Source organism: Triticum dicoccoides, chromosome 3B (genome assembly GCF_002162155.2).
Source record: "Triticum dicoccoides isolate Atlit2015 ecotype Zavitan chromosome 3B, WEW_v2.0, whole genome shotgun sequence".
Taxonomy (NCBI): Eukaryota; Viridiplantae; Streptophyta; class Magnoliopsida; order Poales; family Poaceae; genus Triticum; species Triticum dicoccoides.
This window is the reverse complement of record NC_041385.1, coordinates 812,071,189-812,078,820: the sequence shown is the minus strand read 5'-3', so window position 1 is coordinate 812,078,820 and position 7,632 is coordinate 812,071,189.

Sequence of the window (7,632 nt, the reverse complement as noted above, 5' to 3'; positions counted from 1 at the left end):
GCTGATGGAACTCATCCCCGAAGCTTTGCTGGATCGGTGCCCGGGGATCGTCATCGAGCTGAACGTGTGCTGAAAACGGAGGTGCCGTACGTTCGGTACTTTGATCGAAAGAAATCATGAAGACGTACGACTACATCAACCGCATTGTCATAACGCTTCCGCTTACGGTCTACGAGGGTACGTAGACATCACTCTCCCCTCTCATTGCTATGCCATCACCATGATCTTGCGTGTGCGTAGGATTTTTTTTTGAAATTACTACGTTCTCCAACAGTGGCATCCGAGCCTAGGTTTTATGCGTTGATGTTATATGCACGAGTAGAACACAAGTGAGTTGTGGGCTATACAAGTCATACTGCATACCAGCATGTCATATTTTGGTTCGGCGGTATTGTTGGATGAAGCGGCCCGGACCGACATTACGCGTACGCTTACGCGAGACTGGTTTTACCGCCGTGCTTTGCACACAGGTGACTAGCGGGTGTCAGTTTCTCCAACTTTAGTTGAACCAAGTGTGGCTACGCCCGGTCCTTGCGAAGGTTAAAACAGCACCAACTTGACGAACTATCGTTGTGGTTTTTGATGCGTAGGTAAGAACGGTTCTTGCTCAGCCCGTAGCAGCCACATAAAACTTGCAACAACAAAGTAGAGGACGTCTAACTTGTTTTTGCAGGGCATGTTGTGATGTGATATGGTCAAGACGTGATGAGATATAAGTTGTTGTATGAGATGATCATATTTTGTTGAAATTATCGGCAACTGGCAGAAGCCCTATGGTTGTCTCTTTGTTGCATAAAGATGCAAGTGCCAAATAATTGCTTTACTTTATCGCTATGCGATAGCAATAGTTGCAAGAGCAATAGTTGGCGAGATGACCATGTGATGACACATTGATATAGATCAATATGATGAAGATCATGGTGTCATGCCGGTGACGATAGAGATGATGACAGTACTTTGGAGATCGAGATCAAAGGCGCAAGATGATCATGGCCATATCATATCTCATATTTTGATTGCATATGATGTTTATCTGTTATACATCTTATTCTGTTTTATTTGACGGTAGCATTTTAAGATGATCTCTCACTAATTATCAAGAAGTGTTCTCCCTGAGTATGCACCGTTGCAAAAGTTCTTCGTGCTGAGACACCACGTGATGATCGGGTGTGATAGGCTCTACGTTCAAATACAACGGGTGCAAAACAGTTGCACACGCGGAATACTCAGGTTAAACTTGATGAGCCTAGCATATAGAGATATGGCCTCGGAACACGGAGACTGAAAGGTCGAACGTGAATCATATAGAAGATATGATCAACATAGTGATGTTCACCATTGAAAACTACTCCATCTCACGTGATGATAGGACATGGTTTAGTTGATTTGGATCACGTGATCACTTAGATGACTAGAGAGATGTCTGTCTAAGTGGGAGTTCTTAAGTAATATGATTAATTGAACTCAAATTTATCATGAACTTAGTCCTGGTAGTATTTTGCAAATTATGTTGTAAATCAATAGCTTGCATTGTTGCTTTCATATGTTTATTTTGATATGTTCCTAGAGAAAATTGTGTTGAAAAATGTTAGTAGCAATGATGCGGATTGGATCTGTGATCTGAGGTTTATCCTCATTGCTGCACAGAAGAATTATGTCCTTAATGCACCGCTAGGTGACAGACCTATTGCAGGAGCAGATGCAGACGTTATGAACGTTTGGCTAGCTCAATATGATGACTACTTGATAGTTTAGTGGACCATGCTTAACGGCTTAGAATCGGGACTTCAAAGATGTTTTGAACGTCATGGACCATATGAGAAGTTCCAGGAGTTGAAGTTAATATTTTAAGAAAATACCCGAGTTGAGAGATATGAAGTCTCCAACAAGTTCTATAGCGAAAAGATGGAGGAGAATCGCTCAACTAGTGAGCATGTGCTCAGATTGTCTGGGTACTTCAATCGCTTGAATCAAGTGGGAGTTAATCTTCCAGATAAGATAGTGATTGACAGAGTTCTCTAGTCACCATCACCAAGTTAGTAGAACTTTGTGATGAACTATAGTATGCAAGGGATGACGAAAACTATTCCCGAGCTCTTCGTGATGTTGAAATCGATGAAGGTAGAAATCAAGAAAGAGCATCAAGTGTTGATGGTTGACAAGATCACTAGTTTCAAGAAAAGGGCAAAGGGAAAGAAAGGGGAACTTCAAGTAGAATGACAAGCAAGTTGTCACTTCCACGAAGAAGCCCAAAGTTGGACCAAAGCCTGAAACTGAGTGCTTACACTGCAAAGGAAATGGTCACTAGAAGCGGAAATGCCCTGAATATTTGGTGGATAAGAAGGATGGAAAAGTGAACAAGGGTATATTTGATATACAGGTTATTGATGTGTGCCTTACTAGTGTTTATAGTAGCCCCTGAGTATTTGATACTTGTTCGGTTGCTAAGATTAGTAACTCGAAATAGGAGTTACAGAATAAACAGAGACTAGTTGAAGGGGAAGTGAAGATGAGTGTTGGAAGTAGTTCCAAGATTGATATGATCATCATCACACACTCCCTATACTTTCGGGATTAGTGTTAAACCTAAATAAATGTTATTTGACGTTTGCGTTGAGCATGACTATGATTTGATCATGTTTATTGCGATACGGTTATTCATTTGAAGTTAAAGAATAATTGTTATTCTGTTTACATGAATAAGACCTTCGATGGTTATACACCCAATGAAAATAGTTTGTTGGGTCTCGATCGTAGTGATACACATATTCATAATATTGATGCCAGAAGATGCAAAGTTAATAATGATAGTGCAACTTATTTGTGGCACTGCCGTTTGGGTCATATCGGTGTAAAGCGCATGAAGAAACTCCATAAAGATGGATTTTCAGAATCACTTGGTTATGAATCATTTGATGCTTGCGAACCGTGCCTTTTGGGCAAGATGACTAAAACTACATTCTCCGGAACAATGGAACAAGCTACTGACTTATTGGAAATAATACATACCGATGTATGCGATCCAATGAGTGTTGATGCTCGTGGCAAGTATCGTTATTTTCTGACCTTCACAAGATGATTTGAGTAAATATGGGTATATCTACTTGATGAAACATAAGTCTGAAATAGTTGAAATGTTCAAAGAATTTTAGAGTGAAGTGGAAAAATCATCGTAACAAGAAAATAAAGTTTTTGCGATCTGATCGCAGAGACGAATATTTGAGTTACGAGTTTGGTCTTCAATTAAAACAATGTGGAATAGTTTCACAGCTCACGCCACCTGGAACACCACAATGTTATGGTGTGTCCGAACGTCGTAACCGCACTTTATTGGATATGGTGCGATCTATGATGTCTCTTACTGATTTACCACTATTGTTTTGGGGTTATGCATTAGAGACAGCTGCATTCATGTTAAAAGGGCACCATCTAAATCCGTCGAGACGACACCGTATGAACTATGGTTTAGCAGTAAACCTAAGCTGTCGTTTCTTAAAGTTTGGAGTTGCGATGCTTATATGAAAAAGGTTTTCAACCTGATAAGCTCAAAACCAAATCGGAGAAGTGCGTCTTCATAGAATACCAAAACTGTTGGGTACATCTTATATCACAGATCCAAAGGCAAAATATTTGTTGCTAAGAATGGATCCTTTCTAGAGAAGGAGTTTCTCTCGAAAGAAGTGAGTGGGAGGAAACTAAGAGCTTGATGAGGTAATTTGTACCTTCTCCCGAATTGGAAAGTAGTTAATCACAGAAATCAGTTCCAGTGATTCCTACACCAATTAGTGAGGAAGCTAATGATGATGATCATGAAACTTCAGATCAAGTTACTACAAAAACCTCATAGGTCTACCAGAACAAGATCCGCACCAGAGTGGTACGGTAATCCTATTTTGGAAGTCATGTTACTTGACCATGATGAACCTACGAACTATGAGGAAGCGATGATGAGCCCAGATTCCGCGAAATGGCTTGAGGCCATAAAATCTGAGATATGATCCATGTATGAGAACAAAGTATGGACTTTGATTGACTTGCTCGATGATCAGCAAGCCATGTTAAATAAATGGATCTTCAAGAGGAATACGGACACTGATAGTAGTGTTATTATCTACTAAGCTTGACTTGTTGCGAAAGGTTTTCGACAAGTTCAAGATGTTGAATACGATTAGATTTTCTCACTCGTATCGATGCTTAAGTCTGTCTGAATCATGTTAGCAATTGCCGCATTTTATGAAATCTGGCAAATGGATAAACAAAACTACATTCCTTAATGGTTTTCTTAAAGAAGAGTTGTATATGATGCAACCAGAAGGTTTTGTCAATCCTAAAGGTGCTAACAGAATGTACAAGCTCCAGCGATCCATCTATGGACTGGTGCAAGCATCTCGGAGTTGGAATATACGCTTTGATGAGTTGATCAAAGCATATGGTTTTATACAGACTTTTGGAGAAGCCTGTATTTACAAGAAAGTGAGTGGGAGCTCTGTAGCATTTCTAAAATTATACGTGGATGGCATATTGTTAATTGGAAATGATATGGAAATTCTGGATAGCATGAAAGGATACTTGAAAAAGAGTTTTTCAAAGCAAGACCTCGGTGAAGCTGCTTACCCATTGAGCATCAAGATCTATATAGATAGATCAAGACGCTTGATAAGATTTTTCAATGAGTACATACCTTGATAAATTTTTGAAATAGTTCAAAATGGAACAGTCAAAGAAGGAGTTCTTGCCTGTGTTGCAAGGTGTGAAGTTGAGTAAGACTCAAGACCCGACCATGGCAAAAAATAGAAAGAGAATGAAAAGTCATTCCCTATGCCTCAGTCATAGGTTCTATAAAGTATGCTATGCTGTCAACCAGACATATTGTATACCTTGCTCTAAGTTTTGCAAAGGAATACAATTTTGATCTAAGAGTAGATCACTGGACATTGGTCAAAATTATCCTTAGTGGAATAAGGATATATTTCTCGATTATGGAGGTGACAAAAAGGTTCGTCGTAAAGGGTTACGTCGATGTAAATTTTGGCACTGGTCCAGATGACTTTAAGTCTTAATCTGGATACATATTGAAAGTGGGAGCAATTAGCTAGAGTAGCTCCATGCAGAGCATTGTGGACATAGAATATTTTGCAAAATACATATGGCTCTGAATATGACAGACCCGTTGACTAAACTTCTCTCACAAGCAAAACATGATCATACCTTAGTACTCTTTGGGTGCTAATCACATAGCGATGTGAACAAACCCTTTGGGTGTTGATCACATGATGATGTGAACTATGGGTATTAATCACATACAGATGTGAATATTGGTGTTAAATCACATGGCGATGTGAACTAGATTATTGACTCTAGTGCAAGTGGGAGACTGAAGGAAATATGCCCTAGAGGCAATAATAAAGTTATTATTTATTTCCTTATATCATGATAAATGTTTATTATTCATGCTAGAATTGTATTAACCGGAAACATAATACATATGTGAATACATAGACAAACATAGTGTCACTAGTATGCCTATACTTGACTAGCTCGTTTATCAAAGATGGTTATGTTTCCTAGCCATGGACAAAAGAGTTGTCATTTGATTAACGGGATCACATCATTAGGAGAATGATGTGATTGACATGACCCATTCCGTTAGCCTAGCACTTGATCGTTTAGTATATTGCTATTGCTTTCTTCATGACTTATACATGTTCCTGTAACTATGAGAATTATGCAACTCCCGTTTACCGGAGGAACACTTTGGGTGCTACCAAATGTCACAACGTAACTGGGTGATTATAAAGGAGTACTACAGGTGTCTCCAAAGGTACATGTTGGGTTGGCGTATTTCGAGATTAGGTTTTGTCAGTCCGATTGTCGGAGAGGTATCTCTGGGCCCTCTCGGTAATGCACATCACTATAAGCCTTGCAAGCGATGTAACTAATGAGTTAGTTACGGAATGATGCATTACGTAACGAGTAAAGAGACTTGCCAGTAATGAGATTGAACTAGGTATTGGATACCGACGATCGAATCTCGGGCAAGTAACATACCGATGACAAAGGGAACAACGTATGTTGTTATGCGGTTTGACCGATAAAGATCTTCGTAGAATATGTAGGAGCCAATATGGGCATCCAGGTCCCGCTATTGGTTATTGACCGGAAACGTGTTTCGGTCATGTCTACATAGCTCTCGAACCTGCAGGGTCCGCACGCTTAAGGTTTCGATGACAGTTATATTATGAGTTTATGAGTTTTGATGTACCGAAGGAGTTCGGACTCCCGGATGAGATCGGGGACATGAAGAGGAGTCTCGAAATGGTCGAGACGTAAAGATCGATATATTGGACGACTATATTCGGAGTTCGGAAAGGTTCCGAGTGATTCGGGTATTTTTCGGAGTACCGGAGAATTACGGGAATTCGCCGGGGAGTATATGGGCCTTATTGGGCCATACGGGAATAGAGGGGAGAGACCGAAAGGAAGGAGGCGCGCAGCCCCCCTCTGGTCCGAATTGGACAGGGGTTGCGGCCCCCCTTTCCTTCCTCCTCTCCCCCTCTTTCCCCCCTTCTCCTACTCCAACAAGGAAGGAGGGAGTCCTACTCCCGGTGGGAGTAGGACTCCCCTTGGCGCGCCCCTCCTAGGCCGGCCGCCCCCTCCCCCTTGCTCCTTTATATACGGGGGCAAGGGGGCACCTCTAGGCACAACAACACAAGTTGATCTACGGATCGTTCCTTAGCCGTGTGCGGTGCCCCCCTCCACCATATTCCACCTCGGTCATATCGTCGCGGAGTTTAGGCGAAGCCCTGCGCCGGTAGAACATCATCATCATCACCACGCCGTTGTGCTGATGGAACTCATCCCCGAAGCTTTGCTGGATCAGTGCCCGGGGATCGTCATCGAGCTGAACGTGTGCTGAACACGGAGGTGCCGTACGTTCGGTACTTGGATCGGTTGGATCGTGAAGACGTACGACTACATCAACCGCGTTGTCATAACGCTTCCGCTTACGGTCTACGAGGGTACGTAGACATCACTCTCCCCTCTCGTTGCTATGCCATCACCATGATCTTGCGTGTGCGTAGGATTTTTTTTTTGAAATTACTACGTTCCCCAACATGGTCTCAATGCATGCCCTGGTTTTTTCATAACTGAGAAGGTATTCGGACACACTCCAGACTCTAGGGTCCCGAGGTTGAAGCGAAAAGGTCGGCAAAGACAAACGATCTACAATCCGGCTAGAAGGCATTTTACATGTCATTTTAAAATACATCGTCAAATTGACTGATTGTACTCCTTTTCGATCCCGTCTAACAGGCTATCTAATTTACAGTCCTGTTGGGAATACTTAGCGGCCAACTCTACTTGGCCGTACATTAAGCTCACAGGGATCTCCTTCCCATCGGGCCCCACAGGTCCGACCTCGGCCATGTGGTTCGGATCCGCCTTCTTGTACCACGTCTTCACCATGGCCCAGGACTCCCTGGCGCCTTGACGGCAGGCCGATATCTTCCACAGACGGAAGCTGCCGTGCTTCCTGAAGCTTCTCGGCAAGCCCTTCAAGGCTTTCGGGTAGGGAGACGGACGGCCATAAGGCCTGGGCGACGCCACTTATCGCTTGCCGAACACGTTCGT